The sequence below is a fragment of the Rattus rattus genome, chromosome 5 (genome assembly GCF_011064425.1).
Source record: "Rattus rattus isolate New Zealand chromosome 5, Rrattus_CSIRO_v1, whole genome shotgun sequence".
Lineage (NCBI taxonomy): Eukaryota > Metazoa > Chordata > Mammalia > Rodentia > Muridae > Rattus > Rattus rattus.
Window position 1 is genome coordinate 96,703,833 of NC_046158.1, and position 23,250 is coordinate 96,727,082.

Genomic DNA, 23,250 nt, shown 5'->3' on the forward strand with positions numbered 1-23,250 from the left:
AACTGTTTTTAGATGTATTTATTTTTACTTTATTTGTGCGGGTGTTTTGTCTTCTGTATGTTTGTGTACCTGATGCCCAAGGGGATTATAAGAGGAGGTGGAATCCCCTGAAATTGGAGTTAAAGATGGGTATGAAGCACCATGTGGGTGCTGGAAACCAAACCTAGTCCTCTCTGCAAGAGCAGCCAGGGCTCCTCACCGCAGAGCCTCCCTTCCTTTGTTTTTGTTTTTGTTTTGTTTTTTTGAGACGGTGCCTTGTGTGTACCAGGATGACCTCAAACTCTGTACATAGCCAAGGATGACCTTCTGATCTTCCTGCCTCCAGCTCCCAAAAGCTGGGATTGCAGCCGTGCTCCCGCATGCCAGGCTCCTGGGCCTTTACTGTCTGTTATTTCCTTTGTTTTCTCAGAGCCTATCCAAAAGAAGAGCTGTGCTCTGTGGTTGCTCGTGTAAGAAAATACTAATTCCAGAGGACAGAAACAAGGGGAAAGACAGAGGGAAGGGTCAAGTGGGATTGGCCAGTAGCCCAATCCTACCGGGAGTTGACAGCTGTCCAACAAGAGATGCTGGTGCCAAAAGGAGGTGCATTATCTTACCAGGAGCCTTGGCCAAGGGAGAGTGTCAGAGAGTCAGGGTGACCTGGGACCCGTGCCACATGTGGGGAGATGAAGGACCAGTAGCTCAGCAAAGCATGAGGAAATCATCACTGCTTCCCATGCACTGAACTCCTCCCGTCCTTCCCTTCATCCTCGCCATTGGCGTTCCACTTGGACCCGTGCCTCAGGCTGGCTAAAGTGCCTCTCTTGGGTGTCTTAGTCACTATTCTATAACTATGAAGGGACATCTTGATATGGCAACTCTTACAACAGAAAGCACTTAATTGGGGGCTGGCCTACAGTTTCAGATGATTAGCCCATTACCACATGGTGAACAGGATAGTAGCATGGTGCTAAAAGTGCAAGTAAGAGCTACACCCTGATCCACAGGAAGAGTAAGACTGGGTCTGGCACGGGCTTTTGAAACCTCAAAGCCTTCTCCAGGTTGACACACTTCCTCCAACAAGGCCACACCTCCTAATCCTTCTAATCCTTTCAAACAGTTCTTCCTGCTTACTAAGCATTCACATATATGGGCCTATAGGGACCACTCTTATGCAAGCTTGGCAAATTCTCTATGCATCAATCTGTCTCCCCACAAAATAATAATAATAATAATAATAATAATAATAATAATAATAATAACAACAACAACAATAATAGTAATAGTAATAAATAATAAACTAGACGAGTGTGGAAGCAAGTGTGTAACCCCAGCACTGGAGAGATATGACAGGAAGACTGCGGTGATTTCAAAGAATATTCCAGAACTGATTGGTTTCTGCAAGTTATGCACATGGGGAAACTTGATGCAGGTGAGTGAGCTCACTACTCACTAATCACGTTCTTGGGGATTCAGTAGAAGCAGCATATGCTGAAGGGACAGCATCTCGGGATTCAGAAACCCAAGGTAGAAGATGGATGTGGAGTTCAGGGTCCTGTGCACTGTGACACCCAGCGTAGGCTCAGTCTTGTTTCAGAGACTATTCAGTGCATATGGCGGAGGGAATACAGGAGTGCACAGTTTCCTATTTCAAAAGGAACAGAAATAAGTGTTACAAAGTCAGAAGAAAGCAGCCTGGGGGCATCTCCATCAGTGTCCTGTCTAAATTGTGTTTGCCCTTGGAACGCCTGGCCTTCCTTAGGTTCTCATCTGCAGAGAGAATCCCTCTAGGAGGCAGAGATAATATCAACTGACCCTGGTCCGTATTTGGGACATCATAACGTCATCATCTGTGCAAACAGTTTACTAAAAACATCCCAAACCAGGTACACAGAGCTGTGCTCTGGGTTTCTCTCCCACCTGAGGCCTAGTCCAAGGGAAAGAAGTTGGCTTCATCTTCCCAAGGACAGGAAAGATCTAATCAAAGTACACTTCCTTCTGCTTCACCAACACCAAAAGAGGGTGGCCTCTCTAGGACAGAAGTGCATCAGTACAACACTACACACTTTTCTTTGAGATTAGCAGAGGAATTACAGGATTTTCCAGCGATGACCAAAGAGATGGATTGCTCCCAAGGAATCCTCACACTGTGCTGGAGTGGGCCAATTCCTCCTAATTTATCATCTGTGGTGGCTTGGACAAGAATTGCCCCCATAGTCTCAGGCATTTGGACTCTTGGTCCCTGGGGCTGTCTGGGGAGGTTTTGCTGGTACAGCCTTGCTAAGGAAGTACATCTCCAGAGACTTTGAGATTAAAATCCTGGATCCATTCCCAGTCTTCTTCCTCCCTCTAATGCCCGCTGTTGATGATTTGCATTCTCAGCACTCTGTTCCTGCCAGCATGCTCCCCCCTGTTCCCCTGCTTCTCCTTCATGATGGGCTTGTATCCCTCTGGAACCATAAGTCAAATAAACTCCTTCTGTAGGTTGCTCTGGGTCATGGTATTTTATCACAGTGACAGAAAATTAACCAACCCAGTGTCCCTTAGATTTGACCCTGGTTCTCAGGAGGGTGTAGGTTGAAAAAGCAAGTTAAACAGCTGCTTCCCACCTAGCCCGTTTGCCCTCACTGGGCTGGAATAAGAGTAAGTCTCTAGCAGTGATGGAGAGGTGAGAGTTTATCAAACGATGCTGTGTGTTGACCTCATGCTGGGGTCTAGAAGTACAGGTATATTCTCTGGGGATCTCTGCACATCCACACACTTTATGATCTTTTACACTCTACACCCAGGATCAAAGGGGGCACTTGGAACAGGAGCAAAGTATAGCAAAAAAAAAAAAAAAACTAGATAAGAAATAGGAAAAAAAGCTTCTCCGGGAGGCTGAGCTTCCTCCCCAGTGACTTGGCCTTTGCTTGTATGGAGGTATCTAGAAAGACCTGATGTCCCTCGTCTCCTGTTTCCCAAGCCCACCCATCAAGGGAGAGTAGAAGAAGCCCCACAGCAAACATTCGATCTGGAGTTCATTCTCATCAACAGCCCCAAAAGATGACCTTCCAACACTCACACTGAAGTCCTTGTGACAGGAACCTTTAAGGGAAGTCTGTCACAGCAAGGGTTAAAACCAAGGACCAAGGGGTTGGGGATTTAGCTCAGTGGTAGAGCGCTTGCCTAGGAAGCCCAAGGCCCTGGGTTCGGTCCCCAGCTCCAAAAAAAAGAACCAAAAAAAAAAAAAAAAAAAAAAAACCAAGGACCAAGAGCCAGCCTTGGTGTCTCATGCCTTTAACCCCAGAGGCAGAAGCAGGCAGATCTCTCTGAGTTTGAAGCTAGACTGGTCTAGTCTAAAAGACAGTTCCAGGTCAACCTGTTCCAGGCTGTTACACAGAGAAACCTTGTCCCCCAAAACCAAAACCAAACCAAACAAACAAACAAAACACCCACAAAAAACAAAGGCTGATCTGGGAAGTGGTGGCACCTTTAATCCCAGCATTCAGGAGGCAAAGGCAAGCTGGTTCAAGGCTAGCCTGGTCTACAGAGCAAGTTCCAGGACAGCCAGGGCTACACTGAGAAACTCTATCTTGAGAACCAAAACCAAAACAACCCAAAAAGCCAAAGGCTGGCAATAGCTTCTCATTTCAGTCCTTCCCTGGACCTTCTGCTGGAGCTAAACCAACCCTCCCCACTGCACAGCACTCCCAGGAGGGAGACAGACCTCATGTTACAAAATGGGTCTCGTTCCATCTTGGACAACCCAAGACTGAGCTATTTTACATTTAAGGAAACTAAGGCCATTTCTCACAGCAGCAGGCGAATGGAAGTATGATTTAAATTGCCGGCTCTATGTACTGATTTAAAGGCAGGCAAGCCCCACCTCCACCCCATGACCTACTGCCCCAAGAATAGGCACACAAGGCCTGAAGCAGCCTAATGAGGTCAATCCCAGCCTGACAGTGGCAGACACTCCCCCTGTCTGCCCAGTGCCACCTGTGGCAGAAGCTGTTGCATCATGCACAGGAAGCAGCCTCAGCTCCGGCCCTGCTCTGGGGCATATTTTCAGTTCCTACTTCCAGCCTCTGTCTGCCACCCTGTTTCCTAACCCTGCCCTGACCCTGCGGGTTCAGGCTGCTGTGCGTACATACTGTGTGATGGATCTATCATCGGGATGGGGTTTGTGTAGGACCAGGAGGGACTCCTCACTCCTTTTCCAAGCATGACCCGATGAATAGAGTGGGCTCTGGCTGAAGGGACTTTCCTAGCTAATAGTCACTCAGGGCTCAAAGGAAAGTCCTTCCATGGACAAGCGATACCCAAAGGAAAGGAGTCTCAGGTAGTCACTATCAACTTACATTTCCCTTTCAAGGATCAGTGGCCCACAAGTCTGGGTCAGGTCCTGCTGTCAGGCTGTCAACACAGGTGGAAAGTCTCTGGTGTGGTATAAGTCCAGTAGGTGCTGCATGTGGCTTGCATTCTCCCTTTATGTTTCTATAGAATCTTCTAGAACTTCAGGTAGATAGTTCTTTCTGCCCACCCTGAACTTTCGCCCCTTGCTTCCTTCTCTTTCTCACAGATCTTTTGATCTCTTAGCCTCCCTATCTCTTTTCTGACTAAATTCTGTATCCCCCGCCTCTCTCTGGTCTCACCTTGAGATGAGATGGTCTCACAAGGATGGCTGTCAGGTCTTCATCAGTTCGAAACACTCCACAGGTTTTGCTTTTCTGAGACCAGATCTCCGTGTGTCTCTCTTGAGCTAAGATCAAGATCAAGAAAGATCTTGAGCTCAAGCTCTTTCTGCGTCCAACCTTCCAAGTACTGGAATATGCTACCACACCCAGAAAAAGACTAAAAAGTACGTTAGTGGATGTGTCCAGATGGAGACACTAGTTTTAGGGTTTTCTTCCCCATTTGAAATGGTTTGTTTATGCCTGAATTACTGTGTATTTGTTTTATGTGTGCATATACACACACCGTATAGTATATATGTACATATTCTATATAGTTTAAACTGGTGTCAAATTTTTGGTAATCTCCCTTCCTCAAATGTTGGGATTATAGTTGAATGCTACCACACCCAACCAGGTAAGATTTTGTTTAATAATTTTTATGTTACATGCATGTGTGTTTGATGTTTGTGCATGTGAACCTGTGTACAAGTGTGGGTGGAGGTCACAGATGGGATGTGTGTGTGTGTGTGTGTGTGTGTGTGTGTGTGTGTGTGTTTCTTTTTTCTATTATTCTCTGCCTGGCCTAGTTTAGTATTTGAATAAATATGAAAGTATCTTTTTTTTTTTTTTTTTTTGGCAAGCTCAGCTTTAATTGCCATTATTGGATTAGTTTGCCTAAAGAAATGTTAAGCTACAATGTGAAACTGGGTGTTGGTAAGGTCGTTTCAGGCTTTGATGTGGCCAAGTCTGTTCTAGATACAAATACCCTTAAGCAATGAAGGGGCAAGCCCTTGAATTCTGAACTCTTCCCCTAGATCAGACCAGGTTCTGAGGCGCTCCAGGCTTCACCAGCAGTCATGTGACTTTTTGATAACCAAACTAAACACCAAAATAATCCTGAACTTCACAACCGTAAAAAATCATCAAAAAGGTTTTACAATAGATTTATAATTTGGTAAACTGTGTTTCATGGCTGGCCTCTCTTACAGTGAGGGCATAAAGTATGGCAGTGCTGGAGAGAATGTCGTTAACAGAAGGAAGGATCGTTACTGGATAAATGGAGTCTTAATTCAACATTCTTCATGAGTTTCCTAATGTGAGTTTCTGTTTATCAGGAACCTCCCTTAATTCACCCCAAATGTCAACCACCTTGGACATCTAGTTCCGGGTCAATCCAAGCAAGCCTGTATTAGCTCAAAGCCCCCTGCACTGCTATCATATAAAATTTACTTGCTTTTCTGCAATTTTATGCTCCCACACACCCACAGATCGCCTTGGCAGCTTGATCCCCAATAAACTTTTATTTCTACCCATGGAGTGGTCTACTTATGACCCCTGTGTAAATTCTCAGTATAAATTCCTCCTGACTTCTCCAGCATCTACCAGAGAGACCATTGTTCTTAACAGTGTTTTGGGTCTAGGCAAGTTTTCAGAGGTAAGAAGAAAAGAATCTTGTTTTGGAATCCAATTCCCTGGCCAGTGTTCCTGAAGCTTGCTAGTTTTCTTATCCGTGGGAAGGTTGTTTTTGCTTCAATGCTTACAGCTTGAATATTCCCTGTAAGTAGAAAGCTTTCTACTTCATTTCGTTGGGTTGGGGGTGGAATGGGGGTGGGATTGTTGTTGTTTTTAAAGTTCTAGAAATAGAAAAGAGGCTTTTCAAACGGTAAGCAAGGGCCTTTACCACTGAGCTACTCCATTCAAGTTACATTTCTTTGTCACTTAAAATGAAGTTTTAGGCTTGACAAAATTGCTCAGTGGTTAAAGATGCCTGCCAGGAAAACTTAGCAACCTCAGTTCTACCCTGGTGCTCAGGGTGGAAGGAGAGAACCAACTACACATGCACCATGGGATATACAATTACACACATCATCAGGATAAATAAATTTAAATTTTTTATACTATTGTTGAAAAATGACTTTGAGTTTTTTAAAAATTTAGTCTGTTTGCTGGGTGGTGAAGCCTTTAATCCCAACACTCAGGAGTCAGAGGCAGGTGGATCTCTGCATTTGAGGCCAGCATGGTCTGTAGAATGAGTTCCAGGACAGCTAGGGTTACATGGAGAAACCCTGTCTCAAAAATTCAAAAGAAGAAGAAGAAAAACAAAACAAATCCATTGTCTTTTTAAAATGTTCCCAATCAACACACAAAAACCCACAGCTCTTACCTCAAAGAGAATAAGAGATTATTCTGAAGCCAAACATGAATGACGTGGCCTGGGAAGAACACAGATTTATGTTACCTCAATGTTCATGATGTTTTAGTAATAACAGAACAAAGTCACAAATCGAGGTGTTTTTCAAATAAATTTGTGAAGATATTAAGAAGGTGGTTACAGCAAAATGGAAAATGCTAGCTGATGATGCTCTTAGGTTTTTTTTTTTTTTTTTTTTGATTGGTAAAAACTGGGTTTTATTAAGCTAATTACATTCTAAAAGGCTTTAGTCAAATGATGCTAGGTTAGACACAAAGGTAGGCAAGGAATGGGTGTTTAGGGGGCTAAAGATAACCCATGGTCATTGTCATTAGACTCTGGGCCTGTATGTTCCAGCCTCTCCACAGTCATTCAATTTTTAACCAGTTAATTGTCCTTGTAGAAGATTTAGTCTAAGGTGCAGCTTCTCTCTTGGAACCTTCATTCACAAGCCACGGATACAATAGCGGCAGGAGAGTTGTGGGGCCAATCCGCTGCTATCTAATCAGATCTGAGGCTTTGTTCCACAGGAGGGAATTCATGTGTGATACTGTAAAACATGTCAAAAGCCCACGTCTGAAGAAGTTACAGGCCCTAAGGGAACCTATTATTGTTTAGTTAAATGGTTATGTTGTCAAATTTCTTTCTAAATATTTAAGTCCCTAGATTTGTATTACTCTTTTTTTTTTTATTATTATTAACTTAAGTATTTCTTATATACATTTTGAGTGTTATTCCCTTTCCCGGTTTCTGGGCAAACATCCCCCTCCCCCCTCCCCTTCTTTATGGGTGTTCCCCTCCCCACCCTCCCCCCATTGCTGCCCTCTCCCCAACAGTCTAGTTCACTGGGGGTTCAGTTTTAGCAGGACCCAGGGCTTCCCCTTCCACTGGTGCTCTTACTAGGATATTCATTGCTACCTATGAGGTCAGAGTCCAGGGTCAGTCCATGTATAGTCTTTAGGTAGTGGCTTAGTCCTGGAAGCTCTAGTTGCTTGGCATTGTTGTACATATGGGGTCTCGAGCCCCTTCAAGCTCTTCCAGTTCTTTCTCTGATTCCTTCAACGGGGGTCCTATTCTCAGTAATTTGTATTACTCTTAACCGTGGTCAGGGAAGCCTGTTTTTTCAGTGGGCCTCTCTGTTAATCTAGTGACTTCTGGTCAAAGTGTGAGACTGAGTGACTGTCAGTTATCAGTCCTTAAGGTCAGGGCACACTGAGGAAGAGGGTGCAGAACGAACAGAAGAGCAAGAAGATGAAGAGGACTGTCTTCTGACATGACAGGACTGTCACATTCATGAACCCACATAGCTGAGGTTACCCACACAAGACCAGACCAGCCAAAATCCCAGCATGGATGAGGGACAGTTCATGTGGCTCTACTGCTAGCTGAAGAGCCATTAGCATTTGATAGGTGCTAGGAGGAGAGCCATTTTTTCCTTGGGGGTGTGGCTATGGGTAGGTTCTGCCATGTTCTGGCAGGTAGTTCTCCCACCCCCCCCCCCCCCCCCCCCCGCCTGTGTACACAAGGCAGTACTAACTGGACTCAGTGGGTTGGTTGTTTGTCTTTTTAAAAGAAGAAGAGGATATGAGATGGAGAGAGGAACATAGAGGGGGGGGGGTGTCCAGGGGAAGTTGGAGGTAGGGGGTAGATATGATCAAAAGACTGTGGGTGTGTGTGTGTGTGTGTGTGTGTGTGTGTGTGTGTGTGTGTGTGTGTGTCTGTGTGTGTGTGTGTATCAAATTCTCAAAGAATTAATACAAATACTAATAAAAACTAGGTATTTTGGGGTGGACGGTCTCATTATGTAGCCCAAGATGATCTCAAACTTAGAGTCGGCCAGTCTCAGCCTTAGCGGTGCTAGGATTATAGGCATGTGTTTTTGTGTTTTATTTTGAGAACTTTGTTTCACTTTGCCTCTGGCAATAAGGTCACTTCCTAGTTTCATACAATCCCAATGGGTTTAACTGAAATAATTATCACTTCCTCTCTAAAAAGAAACTTTCACAGTATTTTATTAAGCACACTCTGTGTGTCCCAAGGAGCAGTAGGGAGGCAACTGGGTGGCTATCCCGTCCCTCTTCTGTTTCCAGGGGCCCATGGGGACTGAAGAAAATGCCTGGAATCCTTGGAGAGTTCATTGGTTTGGCACAGACAGCACCCTAAGATGATGCTGTTGCTTCAGGAGTCAGTATAAACCAGACGTGGTGGTCTATAATCCTCCCACTTTGGGGGCTGAGGCAGGATGATCCCCACAAGTCTTGCGTAGAAAATCTTAGGCTATCCTAGGCTCCAGTGATAGAGACTCTGTCCCCAAAAGGAAGTTTGTTTTTCAAAAGAGTAAGTATAAAAGGGTAAGGTCAGCCTATAGAGTCTGATGCATGGAGATTCATGACAGATCAGCTTTGCACCTCTTTTTTTTTTTGGTTCTTTTTTTCGGAGCTGAGGATTGAACCCAGGGCCTTGTGCTTCCTAGGCAAGCGCTCTACCTCTGAGCTAAATCCCCAACCCAGCTTTGCACCTCTTATATACTAGCTTCTAAGTTGTCATATCATCCAGCAGATGGGGTCCTTGCATACAGTTGGAGAACGAACTGTCATAAGCTAATAAATAAATAAAAAGTACCTTTGCAGAGTGCTTTTGCACATAAGAGATGTTCAACAAACGGTAGCTATTACCATGGGTTCATTGTGATAAAAATTTTACACACACACATCGAGAAGGCTGAGAAGGTAAAGGAACTTACTGCCAAGACTGACAAGCTGAATTTGATCCCTGGACCCATTAACCAACTCCCATAAGTTGTCCTCTGACCTCCATACATGTACCATGCCACTTGCTCCCAAACACATCCACTCACATATTTTTAAATAAGTAAATGCAATAAAAGTATTTTAAATTCACGAAATAAGTGAAAAAGAAACCCACAAACAAACCCCTGTTTTACAGAAGTCAGATGCAAACGAAGTCTAGAGCATTAAAACCATGTTATCTTAAAATGCATGCATAGAATATAACTACTGTAAGAATAAATAAGACTATGCATGTAAATGCTTTATACCGGAATGTCTATACCATTTGCTTGGAGGCTGTCTTTGTTAGGGTTGCTATTGCCATGAGAAAACACCATGATCAAAGCAAGCAGGGAGGACAGAGCTTATTCACGTATACTTCTAAGTCCTTGTTCATCTTGAAGGAAGTCAGAACAGGAATTCAAACAGGGCAGGAACCCGGAGGCAGGCACTGATGCAGAGGCCATGAAGGGGTGCTGCTTACTGGCTTGCTCCTCATGACTTGATCAGCCTGCTTTCTTTCAGAACCCAGGACCACCAGCCCAGGGATTGCCCCACCCACAGTGGGCTGGACCCTGCCCCATCAATCACTAATTAAGAAAATGCAGGATCTTGTGGAGGCATTTTTCTCAATTGAAGTTCCCTCCTTTCAAATAACTCTTGCTTGAGCCAAGCTAACATAAACCTAGCCAGCACACAAGTGGTAGTACTTGTTTGTTTATTTACTAGAGTGCTATAACTCTCCTAACTAGATCCAGTTAGGCAAGTTCTCTACCCGAAGCTGCACACCTGAAGTATCAGAAAAGCAACAACCTCCCCTACTTCCCCCTCCCTGCCACCTCCCCCACTCCAGCCCAGACCTCTCAGGGGTAAACACAGAGGGTTAGACTCAGCAACCTGGGTTGTCATAAGCCCTCCTAGTAATAAGGTGTGGTTCTCAGCAGGGATTAGAATTGCCTGGAGAGAGCCAGTGAGCTGGCTAGGTGGCTGGGGACACTTGCCACCAAGCCTGATGACCTGAGTATGATCCTTTGAACCCATGTAGTAGAAGAGAAGTGACTCTCACAAGCTGTCCTCTGACTTCCACACACATAGCATGATATGCCAGCATTGGAGCATACACATAGATAAATGTACAAATCAAAAAAGGGTAAAAGAATTACCTGGAAAATTATATAAAATGAGATATCCACTCTCCATTGATACCAATGGGGTTATCATCTGAGGGACAGGGACCAGCCAAATAACTTCTTAAAGCTCCAAGATTGTACATATCTAAGGCCTAAGAATATACCTCCTGGGGCTGGAGAGATAGCTCAGCAATTAAGAGCATTGGCTGCTCTTCAGAGGATCTGGGTTCAATTCCCAGCACCCACATGGCAGCTGAAAACTGTCTGTAACTCAATTTCAGGGGATCCAATACCTCTACATAAACATACGTGCAGGCAAAATACCAATACACAAAATAAAAATAAATGCATAAAATAAAAATAAATTTTATATATAAAAAGGATATTCCCCTAGGAAGAGTTTATAATAGTAGGATATTCAATTTTTTTAAAGATTTATTTATTTATTTCAGGGATGTGAGCACACTGTCGATGTCTTCAGACACACCAGAAGAGTTGTGGGCCACCATGTAGTTGCTGGGAATTGAACTCAGGACCTCTGGAAGAGTAGTCAGTGCTCTTAACCACTGAGCCATCTCTCCAACTCAGGATATTTGAATTTTAAAACTGGTAAATCTAATACAGATTTTTTTGTTTGTTTTTGTGTATGTGTCCTTGGCTGTCCTGGAACTCACTTTGTAGACCAGGCTGGCATCAAACTCATAGAGATCTACCTAACTCTGCCTTCTGACTGCTGATGCTAAAGGCCTGTGCCACCACTACCACCTGGCTTTGCGGGTTTCTCAAAGGTCCTAAAATGTGTCCTTTCCATCCTGCCATCCTCTTCCCAAACTCAGCCTGTGACATCAGAAAGGAAACCAGCTTTTCCCAACCTTAGGGAAGAGTTCCTGGGTCCCCGGAGACACGCAGCCTGCTCTTATCTCCTGGAAGGCCAATCAATCCAGAGAAGAAACACTTGAAATGCTCACATTTGACACCCCCAACCCCATCCCAACTGCAAACCTCTCTCCAGTCCCCACCCCCACCTGAGGTAGATTATCCTATAGCTCAGGATAGCCTGGAACACACTGTGAAAAGGAGGCAGCCTCAATTTCTTTCTCTATCTTCCAAGAGTACAGGCCTTTTTTAAGTCACTCAGTAGCAAATGCCCGCTGGAAGGTAAGATGGGTTATTTCAGAAATAGGACAGATGATCTGCTATCCAGCCTCAATCACACCCTGAATGAGCCTCAAACCAGACTGTGTTTACCATCACACACGCACAGGCACACGCACAGGCACAGGGGCACACACACTCCCACACAGGCCACACGCCAGGCCAACCTGGCGCATCCTGTATTTCCAGAGCCTAGGATAGTTTTCTGGAAGCGAAATGAAAGCCAGATTACCTTGTATCCATGCACCGTCTTATGGGATCGACTGGGTAAGATCTGTGGAGACCTGAATATTTGCTCCTCACCCCTTGCTTTCGTTAGAGCGAACGATTATGTGCTTGTTGAAATGCAGAGGAACTTGTCAGTGAACAGTGGATTTGGGATTCTCAACCCAAATGGAAACCATGCTTGGCACCCTGAAAGTTCTTCCTGTGTTTTGTTTGACAGGGTCTCACCTTCCAGGGCTGGCCTCAAGCTCACTACGTAACAAACGATGCTCTTTACCGTCTGATCCTCTGCTCTCCACTTCCTGAGTTTGAGATTACAGGGCTGTCTCCCCATACCCAGTTTATGAAGTTCTAGAAATCGAACCCAGGGCTTCATGCAAGCCAGGCAAGCACTCTCCAGCCTGAGCTGTGGCTGCAGTCCAGGTTATTTAGATTTTGAGTCCTAGTTTCTTTATCATTTTTTCTTAGTAGGGATCAAAGAGACAATGAATGTAGAGTTTCTCATGATGCCAACTGTGCAGATGCTTATGACAATGTTAGTTTCTCTTCCCTTCTCCAAAAGAGGAACATGCTTCAGGAACACAGTCAGACAGCCCTAGCTGACCCCTAGGGCCACTAGTGTCCTTACAAGTGAGGGTCTGTGCCTTTCAGAACTGCCGCTAGTTAAAGCAGGCTAAGACTTACATGTCAACTACTTCTCCAATGATTCCTTAGCTAAAGGAATTAAATGTCTGATTTAATTCATTCGTAGTTACAATTTACATTTCCAGGAACTAAAATAGAACCGACAGCTTCTTTCTTGTCAAAAGACAAAGTCACAACAAACTTAGAGATACAGTTGGCTTTTACTTATGATTCATGAATTCTGTAAACACAAAGAGCTCTCTCTAGCAATAATAACATTACAATTTCATAGTATAGAAACAAGGAAGGCAAAAAAAAAAAAATAGAGCAGCTGTTAGATTACCATAAGGCTACTCCAGGCTAATGTTTTGTAAGGGTTAAAGCAGGGACAACTTCCTTACTAGCTGACTCAGACTGGAATCTCCACTTCTCAGTAAATGTTGGTCTGCTCTGGGATCTTCCTGGTTGTCCCTTAAAGTTTTGTTATGATAATGTGGTGCTTAGCATAACTAACTCCATTTTTTGTTGGGTTGTAGTGACCCTAGACAGTTCAATTCTTTTTTTTTTTTCCTCCCTCCCCCCCCTTTTTTTTTTTTGGTTCTTTTTCCCAAACCCGGGCCTTACCTTCCTAGGCAAGCGCTCTACCACTGAGCTAAATCCCCAACCCCAGACAGTTCAATTCAGAATAATAGCTTCCCATGATCTCTGTTTATAAAAGTGACTGTGACAGTCCTGGGAGCCTGCTGCACAGGCTCTACACACGTCCCTGTTTTTGTGAAACCTGGGCTGTATTATAGGTTTCAGTTTCACCTTTAGATGTAGGTTCATATTTCTCCCTTTCCTGCATATATATGTATATGTATTTCTTCCTTTTATGTGTATGTATATATGTGTGTGTATATATATATATAAACTATTATATACAATAGTTATAGTCAATAGATAATAGTTACATATAAGATATTATAGTCATTATATCATATAAGTATAATAAATATACATATATATATATATGGGTATTGTGTATGTCAAGCAAGTTCTTTACTACTGAGCCACACTTCCAACTTTTTTTTTAGATTTATTTATTCATTTATTGTATATGGGTGTTCTATGTGCATGCACACCTAAGCAAGAAGAGGGAATCAATCAGATCTCATTATAGGTGGTTGTGAGCCACCATGTGGTTCCTGGAAATTGACCTTTGGACCTCTGGAAGAGCAGCCAGTTCTCTTAACCGCTGAACTCTCTGGCCCTACACTTCCAACTTTACATTTCTGAAGGAAAAATGAAAAACAAGAGAGAGAGAGAGAGAGAGAGAGAGAGAGGAATAGCCTTTAGAAAGGAAATGGCATGGCAGACAGGACTTGGAGTGGTGACGGAGGAGAGGAGACTCAGAAATTTAAGAGCACCATTGACAACATAGAGGGTTTGAAGTTACCCTTGGATACATGAGATCCTGCCTCCCAAGTTAATCAACTGATTTAATTAGTTACTTAATAGAAAACATCTCTATCCTTCCAATGCCTCTGGACCTCTGGAATGACCACATAAACCCCACATTTTCAGCTTAGGATTCAAGAATAAAAGTAACATCAGATGGTTTGGAGAGATGGCTCAGCGGTTTAGAGCACTGACTACCCTTCCAGAGGTCCTGAGTTCAATTCCCAGCAACCACATGGTGGCTCACAACCATCTGTAATGGGATCTGATGCCCTCTTCTGGTGTGTCTGAAGACAGCTTCAGTGTGCTCACATAAAGTAAATAAATCTTTAAAAAAAAAAAAATCAGACCTCTTGGGCTAGCCACAGATGGTATGCTTCTTGGCATGCATTTACATCTATATACTTAGAAGAAAGCAGGAACTATGAGTTAATTAGGCCACTCAGTTATGATTACAATCAACCTCAATATTAGAAGCTGACCTGCCCAAAGCAGATGACAGAACTGTAGGCCACAAGTAGGCAGTGGCATTTCAGGAACCCCCCCTAAAGTGAGAGTCAAAGCATTGCAGACTCATCCTCCCCAAATCTCTCTGCCTTCCCAACTTCTCCTCTAGGTCTAGGGAGACCTGGCTCAGGCACTCCCTGCTTAAGCACCAGAGGATCCTTGGACTACCTGGGAAGAAGGGGTCCTCACTAGCCACAAGGGCCACAAAGGATCTGCACAGCAGGACAGATCACCCTCAGCAGGACAGACATTCAGAAGCATGTTCTCAGTGTGCGACCAGGTAAGGAGTCTCCACAAGGGCAGGCAGGACAGACCTGGGAATGTGGAAGAACTTGGCTGTGATCCATTATCCTTGCTTTTAGAGCACACCACCCTAGTCTCCTGCTTTCAAGTCTGAGAGTCCTCTGTTCTCTGCTCCAGGACAAAGTCAGTGGGTTCTAAATTCTGGTTTTCTGTGCTCTGTATCTACTGGGTTGTCACTCAGCTCTGCCCAGAAGCCAAGAAATGTGTGATGGAAACCCAGGAGTTTCCATGGAAGCATAGGAGGCTGGGCAAGTGCCAGCAGCCAGATTGAGCTGACTTTTTTGGCTTAGAGGGAACTCTGGGCTCTCATGACCTCAAAATTCCACTCTCAAGTGGCCTTTGAGTTATCTGTATCCTGAGAGTGGAGCCCAACTGTGGGTAAGGTCTCGGGATTCCCCACAATGCTCAAATCAGGACCACCCAGACTGAGTGCTACAGTTGCTTTCTCTCTTCATAGGATTGTACACTGGGGTGGTTTGAAAAGGGGCCCAAAGACCCTTGGCTTCTGAAGCCCACGCTAAGTCCTAAAGGTACCACAACTAGAACCCCTTCTTTGGGGTTCACAGGGCCCTCTTAAGACACAACTATTAAGCCAGGAATGGTGGCACACACCTATACCCCTTCACTTGAGAAGTATAGACAAGATAGTCAAGAGATCAAGGCCAGGCCAGGGAGATGGATGGCTCAGAGGTTAAGAGCACTGACTGCTCTTCCAGAGGTCCTGAATTCAATTCCCAGCAACTACGTGGTGGCTCACAACTATCTGTAATGGGATCCGGTACCCTTTTCTGGTCTGGAGACATCAATGCAAGCAGAATGTTGTATACATAATAAATAAATATTTAAAAGAAAAAGAAAGGAAAAAATAAAAAGAGTTCAAGGCCAGTCTCAGCTACACAGAAAGTTCTATACCTGTATGGGCTGTGTGAGGTACAACTGATGATGATGATGATGATGATGATGATGATGATGATGACAACGACGACGACAACGATGAGGATAAATAAAATCTACAAAAAGAAAGAAAGATAAGCTAGCAGGGACAAGAGAGGAGATAGATCCTTTCTTTCTCTCAGAGAATAAGGAGTAAAGGCAGCTGTCTGATTGGTTTTGAAGCCAGTCTCAAAGGACAGAGATAAACCTAGTGACTTAGTCCTTTAGAGGCAGAAGGAAGAAAGGCCATCGTACTTGACTGCCGAGAGCAGTATAAGTCAGCCAGGAGTACTGATCCCTTTCTCCCCAAGTGAGTGATCAAGGACCAGCAGAAGCAGGGTCTAGTAGGCCCCTCCCAAAGCTTAGCATCCACATAAGAGGGCTTGCTGAGGGCAGAAGGATAACATAGTAAGGTTAAGTCATTTTAGCCTTGTCCTTCCCATGGGATCCTGCTATGGTGTAGATGTGTTCTTAGTGTGTCTTCCAATGATCATGTGCTGAAATTTAATCCACATTATGAGGCATTAACAGGGTGAATGTAGCTAGCGCTCCAAGATGTGGTTAGGATAAGTTTATCCAATCCTGGGGATAACTGATCCTGGTGGTTTACGGAAAGAGAAAGGGATGCCCAAAGACATCACACTCCCTGTATGTGTCTGTCTCTGTGTCTCTCTCTTGGTGTTGTTGTTGTCGTTATTCCTGCTGCTCCTCCTGGTGTTTGAGACAAGGTCTTATGTCACTCAGGCTGGCCTGGAGTTTAGAGGAGTATGACCTTGAATTCCTAATCCTGCTTTCATTCCTAAGGGCTGAGATTAGAGACAGATCTGCACTGACATGCCTACTACAACTAGTGGTCTTTTTATTACAATTATTTATTCGTGTGTGTGTGTGTGTGTGTGTGTGTGTGTGTGTGTGTGTGTGTAACATTGTGTACATGTGGCAGTCAGAGGACAACTTGTGGGTAGGTGTCAGTGAGTAATTTCTCTCCTTCCACCATGTATGGCATGGGGTCTGAACTCAAGTCAGTGTTTCAGACTTGGTAGCAATCCCTTCTCCTCTGAGCCCTGTTGGCCCTACTAACAAACAAACAACAAACAAACAAACACCCCTAAAATACATATTTTGGTGTTTGCTGTTTGACATTGCATTATCTTGGGACTGTGCCAGGAGAAAGAAGGAGGAGGAAGGGGAGGAGGAGGAGGAGGAGGGGAAGGAAGAGGGAAGAGGAAGGAAGAGGAGGAAGAAGGGAGGAGGAGAAAGAAAGAAAGAAAGAAAGAAAGAAAGAAAAAAGAAAAGAAAGAAAAGAAAGAAAGAAAAAGGAAGGAAGAAAAAGAAAAAAAAAGAATCCCAGGTATGGCTCCTCACTAGAACCACAGCCAAAATAAACCTGCATTGCCTTAGTTGGTCTCCTAGGCTCAAATGATCCTCCACCCACTGCCTCAGGAGTCATCTATGCACACCCAGTTCAAACATCTTTTTCCTTCCTTCCTTCCTTCCTTCCTTCCTTCCTTCCTTCCTTCCTTCCTTCCTTCCCTCCTCACTTCTTCCCTCTTTCCCCTCTCTCTGACCCTCCCCCTCCATTTATTTGTTTGTTTGTTTGTTTTTGGGGTTAGTGTTTCATCTAATCCATACTGGTCTCTAACTCTGCATAGCCAAGGGTGACACTGAATTTGTAATCCTCCTGCCTCCGTCTCCTAAGTGCTGGAATCATAGGCGTGCGTGCGTCACCACACCTGCTCTATGAGGTGCTGGGGATGAAACCCAGGGCGTTGTGCAGGCTGTTCCAGCATTTTACAAACTTAGCTTTATCTCCAGTCCCCCCCTTGACTCTGTATAACTTGTCCGGTTTGTAGTGTAGTGTTATTGGTGACAGTAAATAGACTAATAAGACCCCGCCTTTTTCTTTCCATGGAGACTGGGTAGTGCTACCTCTGCCCACCATCCCATAATGATCCTCAAGCTGAAGGTGGGTGGAGGGGGCAGCAAATTTCATTCTAAGCCTGAAATGCCCATGAGGTCCAAGCATGCAGACCGTGCCAGTCCTCTGAGGTATTCTCACTGCTCCTCACATGATGATATCAGAGTGAGAGTCTCAGCAGAAAATCCATGAAAGGGCCAAAGGGCAGCTGGTCCCCAAGTCCCTCAAGGCTCGTAATACTGAAGAATTTGCAGAGCAACTCTGCCATACCTGGCATGGCCTGCCCACCACAGACAGTCACTTAACTGAGAAGCAGACGTCTCATTGAAGGCAGGCTTACCTTGTGTATTTATTACCCAGAGCAAGACTTATTGCCAGGTGTGGTGATACACACCTGTAATACCAGCAGATGGAGCAGGAGAGTCAGGAGTTCATGGCTATCCTCAGCTATATAGTGAGTTTGAGCCCAGCTTTGACTTACACTCCATTTAGTCCCAAGTATAGTTTGGGACAATTAATAGCCCAAGGATAAACAAGAAAGAGACATGTAATAAGTACGGGGTCACCATTCTTCCAGAGAATGTGAGTTAGCGGTAGTTATTATAACAGTATGCACTATCTCACATCTAACTTCCTTACAAACAACTCAGATAGGGGACACCTGGTGACTCACAGACTTATTCATCGGTGAGGTTAGTCAAGAAACACACTTCCGGCACCAGGACTACCAGGCCTGGTACAAAGCAAATTTGTTTTCAGCAGGCAATTCTGCTGCAGGGAGGTAACAGGAGAACCTGGACTGTCATGGGTCCCCTCTTCCCAGGATCACCACCACACACACACACACACACACACACACACACACACACACACACACACACTTCCACCATGCTTACCCCACCTGTTTCCTCCTCCACTCTTCCCGCAACAGTCTCTTCCTGGAAGCCCTGCATCAGCTGGTCTTTCTGCCCCCTGACTTCTAGTTCACTTGGCCAGTGGGAAGCCCTGGGTAGACACCAGAAAGCTGGAAGAGAGAGAAACTGGAGGAGGTATCCTCTGGGGAGACCATGACTGTTGAGGGCTCATCTTGACCTGCTCCTCCCAGGCTCTGCCCTTGATGGGACCCCTCAGTGAGTTTCTGGGTGACTGTCATGTCTTGTACCACCAGAACTAGGGCCAACTGCTTTCAGCCACTGCTGTCCCTCAGTCTTTCATTTCTGTTCCCCACCTCTCTGCTCTTATCTATGTAAGTCATCCCGGCTCATCTCACTTAGAATGTGTGTCTGGTTTCCTGCTAGGACTTTGACTGACAAAGAAGATGTTTCCTTAGAAATGGACGCATGGCCTGGGAGATAACTTGGCCTCTCGTGCCCATGAGAAGTGAAGCTTGAATACCCAGAATCTATATAAAGCTGGGAATGGTAGCATGAGTCTGTACTCCTAAGGAGACGTGGAGGCAGAGATAGGAATCCTTGGAGCTCACAAGCCATCTACCCTGTATACATAGCAAGCTGACAACAAGGAAACCCTGTTTTAAATAAAGTAGAAGGCAAAGACCAATACCAGAGGGTGTCCTCTGACTTCTACACATGCACAGTAGGATGGAGGCCAAAGGAAGGAAGGGAAGGAGAGAGAGACTAGGAGAGCCCAGCATACATGATGTAAGTAAAGAACATTTCCCCTACATAATGAGAAGCCCTGGGACAGCCAGGCAGGATGCTCTGCTTTCCCTGTCTGCTTCTCTTTAGCATAGAACTGTGCTTCCAGACTGTTTTTACCTCATAGTCACATGATACAGCCCCGTTCCAGACATCACCACTGTGTCCAAGACAGGAGGAAGGGTGAGAGGATCATCAGGCACCTGTGTTTCCTCTACCTCCTCCATCTGCAGACTTTTGTTGGGGTTATAACTAGAGCACAGGGACAAGGGGGACTAAGACACTGGGGGACAGAATGGCATGTTGACATGGGCTAACAAAGATCTACTGCTCGATGAAGCTACAATGACAGGCTCTAGCCCATGCTCTTCTTTGTGGAACATTCTCTCTCTCTCTCTCTGTCTCTCTCTCTGTCTCTCTCTGTCTCTGTCTCTCCTCTCTCTCTCTCTCTCTCTCTCTCTCTCTCTCTCTCTCTCTCTCTCTCTCGTTTGGGTTTTCAAGACAGGGTTTCTCTGTGCAGATCCTGGGTGTCCTGGGATAAATTCTGAACCACCATTGCCTGGCTAGCTGTTTTTTAAAACCAAAACAAAACATTTTCTTGATTAAGAATCGATGAGGTAGGGTCTAGTCACAGAGTTCCTCTAAGGCCTCTGCCTCACTTTCTGTCTCCAGGTTCCTATCTCTGACTTCTCTCATTGAAGGACTGTAATCTGTGAGAGGGAAGAAACTCCCCTATCTCAGGTTGCTTTTGGTCAGTGTTTTATCACACCAGCAAAAAGGCAAACTAGAACATCCTAAACAACCATCCTGCCACTACAGGAGAGGTAGGGGCTGACATTGGGGGTGTCATATGGACAGTCATCCTCTGTGATGATGTCATTGTTAGGGCTGGGGATGTAACCTGTGCCCAGCATGATAGCGAATATTGGTGCCTGCGATGGTGATACTGGGTGCATGATGATAAAAAAAATGACTAGGGACTAGGACAAGCTTGGGGAGGACCATCTGTCTCTAAAAGCTGCTAAGTGTCAGTGTTGCCTCATGCTGGGAATTGCCTGGCACAGAGGCAGAATCAAAGCACAATCTAAAGGTTCCTTTAGAACTCTTTCTTCCAGTCCCATAAGTTCCCTCTCCCTCCTCCATGTACATCTGGTCTCACTGCATTGAAATTGGTCTTTTCACAAGATGATGTCCTAGACAATCAAAATAGGGCCTACTTTGAGAGTCTACCTGAAGGATTGAGGATTTAGCTCAGTGGTGGGCGCTTGCCTGTAAGCGCAAGGCCCTCAGTTCAATCCCCAGCTCGGAAAAAAAAAAGAGAGAAGTCTACCTGGAAAAAAAGGAGGAGGAGGAGCAGGAGGAGGGGAGGAGGAGAAGAAGGAGGAGGAAGAGGAAGGAGGAGAAAAGAAAAAGAGGGAGTTGGGATTTAGCTCAGTGGTGGCACCTGGAGCGCAAGGCCCTGGAAGGTTGGTCCCCAGCTCCGAAAAAAAAGAACCAAAAAAAAAAAAAAAAGAAAGAAAAAGAAGAAAGAAGAAAGGTGCCAATGAAAACATCATCATCAAAAACAGGTATTGTGACACACCTACAATCCCAGCCCTGAGGCAGGTAGGAGGAGTCAAGGGAAGTTCAAAGGAGCCAACCTGGGAATTGCAAAGTAATTCAGTCCAGAAAAGTCTGCGCTATAGACAACAAAAGAAACAAAAAGAGGAGAATATTTGTGTCATCAAAGTCATTTGCCCCATCACAATTGATGGTGTTGCCACCTCTCTTATGCTTACCTACTTCTACAGTAACGTAAGGAGCTCTCAGGAAGGGTCACCTAGTGCTAGAACTAAAGCATGGCCCCCTCCTCCTAATCAGGCTCCTTCATTCCACTCCCCCCTGCTTCTCCACCCTGCTCCCATCTGCTGCCCTCTAGCAATTTTCTTTTCCTTTTCTTCCTGTTTTCTTTATATACGTGTGTGTGTGTGTGTGTGTGTGTGTGTGTGTGTGTGTGTGTGTTGAGATAGAATCTCCTCCCAGTCCTTTCTCAAATTTATGATCTTCTGACCTCAGACTCCCAAAGGCTAGAATTACCGCTATGTGCCACACCCGTTTAACACCTGTAACATGTCTAACACCCACATAGATTTTTTTTTTAAAAAATGTCTTGCTAGCATGGTAGCTCACTCCTATAACACTGGCAATTGAGAAGGGGGAGGCCAAGGCTATATCAAGTCTGAGACCGGCCTGAGCTCAGACCTTCCTCAAAATAACAACAAACGTTTCTTAAATTGGGTGAGGTGAAGAGTAGGTATGAAGCTTATGCAATATCTCACCCTGCTATGGTTTGACATCATGTGTCTAGCTGGAGAGGTGGCTCGGAGGTTAAAATACATGCTGCTCTTGCAGAGGACCCTAGCTCAGTTCCTAGCACCCATGTCAGTCTCTAAACCATCCGTAACTCCAGCTCCAGGGGACCCAGTGCTCTCTTCTGGACTCATGGGCACCTGTACTCATGTACACACAGTCCCTGACACAAACAAATAAGAAATAAAATAAATTCTTAGCTTAAAAACAATGATGTGTCTTTGAAGTAGAGCTTCCTGGTTTTTTTTTTAACAACCCAGTTGTGTCATGTGATATTTTTCTGGAAGTTGTCTTGTGAGAGGGCATGTGATGTTTAGAAAAAATGTAAGTGGAACCCACTAACAGTGAGAGGAGGCTCTTGCATTGCTACGCCATGCAACGCTTTGCTGGACTTCAGTGGTCTTCACATCCTAGAGAGAACTTCTCATGTGTTCCAGCTGATTCTGGCTGCTTCTGCTGACGTATGCTGAGTCGATGGAGGGCTTGCTGTTTCTGCTGGATCAGGCTGCACTGTTGATTCATGATTGGTGTTTGCTATTGGACTGGACTACTGGTATCCTGATAACAAAGAATGGAATTGCCCCAAGGGACTCCTTCTAAACAGATTCACAAGACCCTTTTGCCCCTACCTCTGGATGATGAGTTGGAAGGGAGATTGAAGTGTTTAAGAACCCTAAATAAAGTATGTTTTGAAAAAAATCTAAGCATATATGTCTTCTCCAAAAGTAAATGTTGAAACTTGACTGCCATTGTGTTAAGATTGGTAAGCAGGGCTGCATGCCAAGAACATTGTTCTTGTTGAAAAGGGATTAAGGGATTAGATTATCTGAAGCAATATGAGTAGCTATGGTAGGGAACCTGGACTCGGGTGACCTCGAATAACATGCCTTACTGTGCAAGAGGTTACGTGAATTTTAATTATCATACAGAAGCATTACAGTCATAAATTAGTGAGCCAGAAAGGGCATCAGGTCCATCGGTGTAGTTTGAATAAGAATTACCCCATCTGAGCCATTCTGATGGGTGTACAAGGATTTCAAGATCATTTTGATTTGCATTTCCCTGATGACTAGGACATTCTGTAAGTGCGCCTCAGCCATCCGAGACTCCTCTGCTGAGAATTCTCTGCTTGGCTCTGCACCACTCTCTAAAAATTGGGTTATTTAGATTGTGGGTGTCCAACTTCATATGGAAAAACAAAAAACCCAGGACATTTCTTGAATTCTTTATATATTTTTGTATCTTGTGTCAGATGTAGGGTTATTGAAGATCTTTTCTGAATCTGTAGGCTGTTGTTTTGCCCTATTGTCAGTGTCCATTGTCTTATAGAAGCTCTTCTGTTTCATGAGGTCCCATTTGTCAATTGACAATCTTAGAGCCTGAGCCTTTGG